Source organism: Anarrhichthys ocellatus, unplaced genomic scaffold, assembly GCF_004355925.1.
Source record: "Anarrhichthys ocellatus isolate YVR2014 unplaced genomic scaffold, GSC_Weel_1.0 scaffold77, whole genome shotgun sequence".
Lineage (NCBI taxonomy): Eukaryota > Metazoa > Chordata > Actinopteri > Perciformes > Anarhichadidae > Anarrhichthys > Anarrhichthys ocellatus.
Window position 1 is genome coordinate 14,131 of NW_022280107.1, and position 6,388 is coordinate 20,518.

The 6,388-nt window shown below is 44.3% G+C and overlaps 1 pseudogene; it reads left to right on the forward strand.

Moving 5' to 3' along the window:
* Positions 1–6,269, forward strand: part of LOC116397985 (mitogen-activated protein kinase kinase kinase kinase 4-like) — a 16,410-nt pseudogene extending 10,141 nt beyond the window's left edge.
* The last annotated feature ends 119 nt before the right edge of the window (positions 6,270–6,388 follow it).

Below are 6,388 nucleotides of genomic sequence, written 5' to 3' on the forward strand. Positions count from 1 at the left end.
CCCCCCCCCCCCCCCCACACACACACACATGGAAGCGGTGCAGTCAGTGTGTCACAACAGATATTTTGAGACGGTTGAGTAAATGTAGATGTTGAGTAAATCTTAGCGTCACGTGTGTGTATGATACGTAACGCTGACACACGCCTGTGATGGAATGAAACGCCACAGAGCGCTTCACGCACGTCCGTTTTTACTTTTCCTTATAATTGAGGTGACGACATGTAGACGTCACGGAAAGTTCTATCAGCTCCCTGTTAGAGAGGCTGAGTAGATACATAGGAACAACACTCAGCACACTCCGTAGGAAGTAGTCTCATGCTCCACATATTCGGTGCATTCCAATCTATTAAAATAAAAGTCCAGATGCTAGAAGACTTCCTTGATGTTGGAGAAAACGGTCACAGTTTGTAAATCTCAGATCATGTCCACCTTCAGTTGCTCTGATACCGTATTTAATAGTTATTAATATATACTAGGAGAGATGGAAGGGAGGGTATCAGTGCACCACCTGCCCACCACATGAGGCGTCACGGTGTTGGTGGTCAGCGGTACATGAGTGGACCGGTTCTTCCTGTTGTGCTGCTTCACACAGAGGTCTGAACATCTGTCACCTGTGAATGAAGAGCTGTGACAAACAGACACGATGCTTTACAAAATGTTTTCAATCAGCATGATATCGCACGATACTACCTCTTCTTTTTTACATATTATACTATGACAGTATACACATTTAACATAAAATATTTTTAATATAATTTGATGTCTCTTGATCCCCGACAGGGAAGAAGAACAAGCTGCGTGTGTACTACCTGTCCTGGCTGAGGAACAAGATCCTGCACAACGACCCCGAGGTGGAGAAGAAACAGGGTTGGACCACCGTCGGAGACCTGGAGGGCTGCGTCCACTACAACGTCGGTAGGTCACAGTCTCACGGTCTCTAGACAACAACAATCAGGATGTCAACACATTAATACGCACAGATTCTGCAAACGGTGAATTGGATGCAGGCCTGAGATTAAGAAGGCTGTTGGAGCTTCCCTGTGGCTCAGCGGTCTGAGACGTAAACCATGTTTCTGCAACCAGCTGGTTGGTTGATGGCTGGGATCCTTTGTTGCGTGTCATGTCTCCTTCGTCTGTCTCTGCTGCTCCCCATCAAATGAAGGCAAACATATACAGTTATAAGCCTTGAGGGGGTTAAGCTTGTTTATTGTAAACCGTTATGTGTATCATGCTTCATCTGATTGATTTTTAAATCCATATTTAGCTAGAAATCAATGGGATCTGGTTAGCAGCTTTGTTATGAACTCGGTCACATCTGGATGAACAGGGGACTCTGAGTTTACTAACTTCACGCATGCCACGGACAGATGATGGCAGGAAAGCCCTTTATGAAGTAATAAAGTGGACATGTAACTACACTGACCTGTCTAAAATTCAGAATGTCCTCGGTTATGGTCGAGCACTTCCTGTTGGAAACTCCTCTGTAATGATCGGAGCAAAATCAGATTTCATCTCTTGAATCACAGCTGAGTTTAAAGAGTTTGAGCACTTGTGGAAAGTACAGTTCGGGGCTTTTCCAAAGAAAACGATAAAAACGACACGAGTCTCTGTGAGCGTCACCTCCTGGTGCATCGTGACTGAGTTTTACTGCACATTAGAAATACTAAATACAAATATACACGAGATAAAACTCTTCGGCTATAACTTCGTCCATCGAATGATCAAAAGTCCTCTTGTACTGATGTTTGGTCAAACAGGAGAAATGTAGGGACTAAAGGTTTTAAAACTCTAAATAGCTGTTAGTTAAATCTTCTCATACTTACAGTGTACAGTAAACACAGTGACGATACAGCCATGGACAAGCTGTGTTTTAGAGAATCAAGAGATTATGTGGCTGGAATGAATATGTTTTCATAAGAATATAAAACAACGGCAATGAGAACCAGATTATACACAAACCAAATATAATAGAAGCTCTATAGTTTGAGAATTTACTGTTCTTCTGACAGTTTTTTCATGTTTTCTGTAAATGACACTGAATATCGGAGCAGGAAAGGAAAACACCTGATCATGCATGGGCTCCAGAAATCTAAATAAACATTAGGTTGAATCGATTGTACTGCTTTTTAAAAGGGAAAATTAGTTACAGACTAAAACGTAATAATATCTAATAGCACTTATCAAAACAAAAGTTACAAAGCGCTGCACAAAGAACATAAAAGCAGCAATAAAAGTACTAAACAAACCCCAAAACAATCGATTTAACGATCAGATGAGGAGATACGTTGATGAGAATGATGGTGGATAAACCACCAGAGTTCTATAAGAGTCCACCCACGTCCAGTTCTGCTCTTCTGTGTTCTGATGTTTTGGTTTTTGTTCCCCAGTGAAATATGAGAGGATCAAGTTCTTGGTTCTGGCTCTGAAGAACTCGGTGGAGGTCTACGCCTGGGCCCCCAAACCCTACCACAAGTTCATGGCCTTCAAGGTGAGTCAATCCACTAGCTTAGCTTGTTAGCAGATACATGTTTTAGCTTGATATCAATATTGATAACCTGTATTCTGACCCGTGCTCTTCAGTCTTTCGGGGACCTGGTGCACAAGCCCCTGCTGGTGGACCTGACCGTGGAGGAGGGTCAGAGGTTAAAGGTGATCTACGGCTCCGCTTCGGGCTTCCACGCCGTGGATGTGGACTCCGGGGCCGTCTACGACATCTACCTGCCGACACACGTAAGAACTCACGTGACATGTTTCTGTGACATTAATGATGTGATGGTGTCTGAGGGTCTGTGGCCACATCCAGTCTCCTTCTGAGCTTCATCGCAGAGTTTCAGTTTCAAATGTTTCTGTGACAAACAAATCACTACTCTAACAACCGAACCGCCGTATGGCAGACGAGCATCCCGTTGCTCTTTACTATCTATCTGTTCGACTTAGTTCCTCACCATGAGCACCAACAGGAGGATGCTTCTCATAATCTGTATGATTAACTCCTTACTGCTCATGACGTCAGAGCGAGGACGATCCGTCAGAAAGGAAGCGTACGCAGATAAAAGCCCAACGCTGACCAGCAATAATCAGAGTTTATCTATATATATATAGATATATCTAGATATATATCTAGATATATTTATCTTAAATAAGGTGCTGGAAGCATCAAGAAGCTCAAACTGATAGAAGAGATCTCTATGCAGAGAACACGTTTAGTCCTTCATCACGGTTCTCTGCATGGATTCATGTGTTCTGATATCTTTCCTATCAGTTCTTTCTCAATTGCTCGAGTTGATCATAGATGCCAAAAGATGCAGTGAAATGATTTTTCTAAAACTGGCCTCTCATAACGTGATGATCTGACCCACCGTGTGTCCCTGCAGATCCAGACCCACATCCAGTCTCACGCCATCATCATCCTGCCCAACACCGACGGCATCGAGCTGCTGGTGTGCTACGAGGACGAGGGCGTCTACGTCAACACGTACGGACGCATCACCAAGGACGTGGTGCTGCAGTGGGGGGAGATGCCCACCTCCGTGGGTGAGTCGGGGGGGAAAACACTTCCTTCAAAACAATAATCCAGATCATCTAATTCCTAATTCCTCTTCACACTTCGCATGAACCTTATCAATGACGTTGGTACGTTTGAATAATAGTTACTCATCTAAAAGAATAAAAGCAAAGATTAGAACAATGTGTTGTCTTTGCAATGTGTTCCTGGTCCAAGTTTCTGATGATTGATGAATCATTAGCTAACACACGCTAACACAGCTCTCTTGTTCCTACACGAGCCACTTGCATTGATCATTTTGCCCTGCAGCTGCAGAGGAAGCACACACACACACACACACAATCAGTGCATTAACTTGAATCCCTCTCTGCAGCCTACATTCGCTCTAACCAGATCATGGGTTGGGGAGAGAAGGCCATCGAGATCCGCTCGGTGGAGACTGGACACCTGGACGGCGTCTTCATGCACAAGAGAGCCCAGAGACTCAAGTTCCTCTGTGAAAGAAATGACAAGGTGAGCGACGCTCAACGGCACGTCTGTGTAGTTACTCACACACGTAAATAACCTCTATAGCTGCTCTGATCATGTTGTGGAAGTCCAGGATATCTGGAAACTGAACTCCGTCCTGTCTGCTTCATAACATCATCTGGAGGAATATTCACTGCATCTAGCAAGCCACACGTCGGCTGGTTTACTGCAGCTGTACGAGCATAAAATAAACTATTTAGTTGTGATTTAATTGCAACAAATGGGCAAACAACTTTTAAAACGCTTGTTTTCTGAATGGAGTCTGGATCTATTGGTGCTATGCTAAGCTAACATTGTAGCAGCTCCATCAACACTCAAAATATCGTCGTATGGTTTATATACATATATTTATACGATTTCGGGCTAAAGACACAACATGTTGAATGTTTAAACCATCGACATGCAAACCCCATAGAAACACACTCACTGACTCCAGAGCCTCGAACGTGTCGGTGTAACTCTCTGTGCCGGTTGAAGCGCTCTAGTTTCTCTTCCCTTCACTCCGCCGGCCTGTTGTTGGACTAACAGGAAGTAAAGAGCGACGTGGTTCTTCTCTATGTTTGAGCGGGAAATGATAAATGATGTGAGCTTTAGAGCTCTGCAGCGTTTCTTTCTGGAAACATTTTGAAGGATGTCCCACATTAGTCAATACGTTTGACTGATTTTTTTTTTTTTGTCAATTTCAGTCAATAAATCTTTAGGAAATGTAATATGAAAAAACCCAACTTCTACATGACTGCATTCATTTATCAGTACAGAACTCATTTGACAGATGGACTCATCAATCTGTGCATGATTGCGATTGGTTGGTTGAATGCTCTAATGATTGCGATTGGTTGGTTGAACGCTCTAATGATTGCGATTGGTTGGTTGAATGCTCTAATGATTGCGATTGGTTGGTTGAACGCTCTAATGATTGCGATTGGTTGGTTGAACGCTCTAATGATTGCGATTGGTTGGTTGAACGCTCTAATGATTGCGATTGGTTGGTTGAACGCGCTATGTGAATATTTTAACAGTAATTATTCTGTTTGATGACAGTATTTTGTTTGTATCGTTACATATCCTGTATTATTTGACTGATTTAGTGAGTTATGTATAAAAAGATGAATCTTGGATGCATCTTGGATTGGACTCAGCTGGATGGAGAGTGAGACGGTACGTGTTAGTGACCCTCCACCTGTCTGTCTCTCTGCAGGTGTTCTTCGCCTCCGTTCGGTCCGGAGGCTCCAGCCAGGTCTACTTCATGACTCTGGGCCGGAGCAACCTGCTCAGCTGGTAGATCAGAGGCCCCGCCCCTCTGTCTTCCTCCTCCTCCTCTTCTTCGTCCTCCACCCTTCGCTAACACTGGATCTCAGACCCCCCCCCCCCGTCGATGTCATCATCACCAAAAGAAAAGAAAAAAGAGAGAGAGAGAACAAAACCAAGGACCGGACCGAAGCGGTCCTCAGTGATGACGTCGCCTTTAAAACTCTGCAGCCTGAAGGGATGATTTATTAACATATGAATGAAAGTAGAAATATACTAAATGTGAATTTAAGATCAAGGGGAGGGGGGGGGGGGGGTGTGAACTGCTGTTGTTTCCCCCTCTGTGTTTCCTTGGTGCTCATCAGACTGAGATGGGACAGATTTTATTATTTTCCTTCATTATTTCTGTTCTCCCGCGCCGGTCGGTCAGCTCGAGGTCTTCTACCTGCTAGTACTGCTAGTACTGCTTGTACTGCTAGTACCACTATTATTACTACTACTGCTACTACCTTCTGCAGGTCTGTCAGAGAGGCCCCCCCCAAGTTCCCTCCCTTTCTCACGAGCGTTTCATGGGGCCGGTGTGGTGGGAGTCTGTTGTATTAATACTACAGTAGTGTGTGTAAATGTACTTCTGTTTGACATGCTGGTTAGAGGGGGAGGGGTGACTTGTAAAAGCAGGAGAGAGGGGGGGGTAATGGAGGTCTGATGGGGGGGGGGGTGTCGTTGAAGTATTGTGTTGTTTCGACAGGTGCTTTAAAAAAAGCGGGGGATGATTGAGGGAGAAAGAGGCTGAAGCAGATGGATTTCAGAATAGTATTTTTTGAATTATTACTATTATTATTCCTTGAAGATAAGTGTAACTATGTGGAGTAAAAACATGTCTTTACCTTTTTCTTTTTTAAAGATTTACGCACATCCACCCACAGTTTGCTTGCTTTTACTCTGAACCCACAGGAGTGTGTGAGGAGTGCGCGAGGGGAGTGTGCGAGGGGAGTGCGAGAGGAGTGCTAGGAGTGTGAGGAGTGTGAGGAGTGAGAGGAGTGTGAGGAGTGCGAGAGGAGTGTGAGGAGTGCAGGGAGTGTGAGAGGAGTGCGCAAGGAGTGTGTG